Here is a 3,443-nt window from a genome sequence, read left to right as displayed (position 1 = left end):
AACAGGAAGATAGAAAACTTGGACAGGCTGATAACCAGCAAAGAAATCAAATCAGTAATATCTCCCAACAAACAAAAGTCCAGGACCAGATGCTTTCACAGATAAATTTCACCAAACATTTAAAGAAGAGTTAATAACTATTCTTCTCAAACCATTCCAAAAAATAGAAAAGGAAGGAAAATTTCCAATTTCATTCTAGGAGACCAGCATTACCCTTATACCAGTACCAGATAAAGACACCACAAAAAAAAAGAACTATAGGCCAATATCCCTGATGAACATAGATGCAGAAATCCTCAACAAAATATTAGCAAACCAAACCCAGCTGTATATTAAAAAAATAATAATTCATCATGGTCAAGGGATTTATTCCTTGGATGCAAGTGTGGTTCATTATTCACAAATCGGCATGCTATATCACAACAGTAAAAGAAAGGATAATCCTCTGCAACAGGCATGGGTCATATTCTTGTTCACTCTCTTTCTGCTGTCCTCTTGGTTCTTTGTTCCCTGCACAATATGCCAGGTGAACCCACAGAAAACATTACTGCTATACAGTAGCAGTTACCCTGGCTCCAGACTGAGTTAAGATCTGGAACACATTCCAACAGTGATGGATCAGCATCGGAGCTTGAGAAACAAGATTGCATGCAGGCAATGCCACAACAAGCCTGGCTGGCAGCAGTAGCTGAAATTGATGAAGGACCAGTCAGCAGCACAAAACAGAGCCAGAAATAAAACAAGGTATGGAAGGCTATGTCCAAAATGGGTCTATGATAGCGTCACTATGTGGAAATCTAAGAATATCCTCTATGTCATCACAAAACCAGATGTCTACAAGAGCTTAGCTTCAGATACCTACATAGTTTTGGGGGAAGCCAAGGCCAGGGCTTTGTCTTAGCAGGCATGACTAGAAGATGTTGAGAAACTCAAAGTTCAAGGTAAAGTTGTCTCAGACATTCAACACAGATTCCAACTGTACAAGCGGAGAGTGAAGAGGAAGAGGTTGATGAAATGTATGTAGATGTTAATGATTCAGAATTAGTCACATCACATGCAAATGTGTCAAGAGCGAAGACATGCAAACCCTGAAGAACAACAGTAATGATTCTATAAATCTTATTATGAAATTAACAATGTAACCATATGAAAACAAGGGCTCATTTTTGTGTGTTTCAAAAGAATAAATGCAGCTTAGTTTGAAATATGTACTGTTTATATAATAAATAAAGTTATGGCTTCTTGTAGGATGAAAAAATAACCAAATGGATAAAGAAAAGGATAAGAACCGTATCCTTTCAATAGATGAAGAAAAGCATTTGACAAAGGACAGCATCCATTCATGGTAAAAACCTTCAATAGAGTAGGGTTTGGATATAATAAAGCACACATATGAGAAACCCACAACTCCTAGTATCCTTAATGGGGAAAAACTGAGAGCTTTTCCTCTCTGGTCAGGAACAAGACGAGGATGTCCACCGTCACCACTTTTATTCAACATAATACTGGAAAACCTAGTCACAGCAATCAGACAACAAAAAAAGAAATAAAAGGCATTCATATTTTCAGAGAAGTAAACTTTGACTATTTGTAGATGACATGATGCTCTATATAGAAAACCCAAAAGACCACCATAAAACCACTAGAGCTGATAAACAGGATGCATAATGAATATACAGGAATCTGTTATATTTCTATACACCAAAAATGATGCAACATAAAGGGAAATTAAGAAAATCCGTGGGGTGCCTGGGTGGCTCAGTCAGTTAAGCGTCTGACTGCGGCTCAGGTCATGATCTCACAGTCTCCTGATCTCACAGGCTCATGAGTTCGAGCCCCGCGTCAGGCTCTGTGCTGACAGCTCAGTGCCTGGAGCCTGCTTCGGATTCTGTGTCGTCTTCTCTCTCTCTCTGCTCCTCCCCTGCTCATGCTCTGTCTCTTTCTGTCTCAAAAATAAATAAGAAACATTAAAAAAAAAGAAAAAAAAGAAAATTCAATTTACAGTTGCACCAAAACCCATAAGATACCGAGGAATTTGGTTGGAATACCAACCAAAGAGATGAAAGACTTCTACTCCCAAAACTATAAAACACTGATGAAGGACATTGAAGATAACACAAAGAAATGGAAAAGCATTTCATGCTCATGCATTGGAAGAACAAATATTGTTAAAATGTATATACTACCCAAAGCAATCTATACATTTAATGCAATCCCTATCAAAATACCGACAGCATTTTTCAGAGAACCGGAACAAACAATCCTAAAATTTGTATGGAACCAAAAAAAGACTCTGAATAGCCAAAGCAACCTTGAAAAACAAAAGCAAAGCTGGATACAGCAGAATTCCTTACTTCCAGTTATAGTACAAAGCTGTGGTGATCAATATATTCTGGTACTGGCAGGAAGATAGACAAATCAGTGGAACAGACTAGAAAACCCAGAAATAAACCTACAACTATATGGTCAATTAATTTTTAAAAAAGCAGGAAAGACTGTCCAAGAAAAGACAGTCTGTTCAATAAATGGAGTTGGGGAAACTGGATAGCTACATGCAAAAGAATGAACCTGGACACACACAAAAATGCACAAAGTATCTTACACCATACACAAAAATGAATTCAAAATGGATTAAAGACCTAAATGTGAGATATGAAATCATAAAAATGCTAGATGAGAGCACAGGCAGTAACTTCTGTAACATCAGCTATACCAACTTCTTTCTACATGTATCTCCTGAGGTAAGAGAAGAAAAAGCAAAAATGAACTATTGGGACCACATCAAAGTTAAAAGCTTCTGCATAGCAAAGGAAACAATCAACAAAACTAAAAGGCAACCTATGGAATGGGAGGAGATATTTACAAATGACATATTCAATACAGGGTTAGGATCCAAAATATATAAAGAACTTATAAAATTCAACACCCAAAAACCAAATAATCCAATTAAAAGCTAGACTTCTTTTTTTCCAAAGAAGACATAAGGTTGGGCAACAGACACATAAGATGGACACCATCACTTATCAGGGAAATGCAAATCAAAACTACAATTAGATATCACCTCACGCCTGTCAGAATGGCTAAAAGCAACACCACAAGAAATGACAGTGTTGACTAGGATGTGGAGAAAGGGGAAACCTCATGCACTGTTGGTAGGAATGCAAACTGGTGCAGCCTCTGTGGAAAATAGTACGGAGTTTCCTCACAAAGTTAAAAATAGAACTAGCCATTACACTACTAGGTATTTACCCAAAGAATAGAAAAATACTAATTCAAAGGAATACATGCACCCCAATGTTTATGGCAGCATTATGTTCAATAGCCAAGTTATGGCAACAGCCCAAGTGTCCATTGTTAAATGAATGGATAAAGATGTGAGATATATACATATCTCACATCTTTATCTTTATTATAGCATCTTTATATATATATACACACATATA

At 37.0% G+C, this 3,443-nt stretch overlaps 1 pseudogene; it reads left to right on the top strand.

The window, feature by feature from the left end:
• Positions 1–294: 294 nt before the first annotated feature.
• LOC101099796 lies at positions 295–1,737 on the top strand (annotated as a pseudogene).
• Positions 1,738–3,443: the final 1,706 nt, after the last annotated feature.

This window comes from Felis catus, chromosome B1, assembly GCF_018350175.1.
Source record: "Felis catus isolate Fca126 chromosome B1, F.catus_Fca126_mat1.0, whole genome shotgun sequence".
NCBI lineage: Eukaryota > Metazoa > Chordata > Mammalia > Carnivora > Felidae > Felis > Felis catus.
This window is presented reverse-complemented; position numbering and strand designations above follow the sequence as displayed.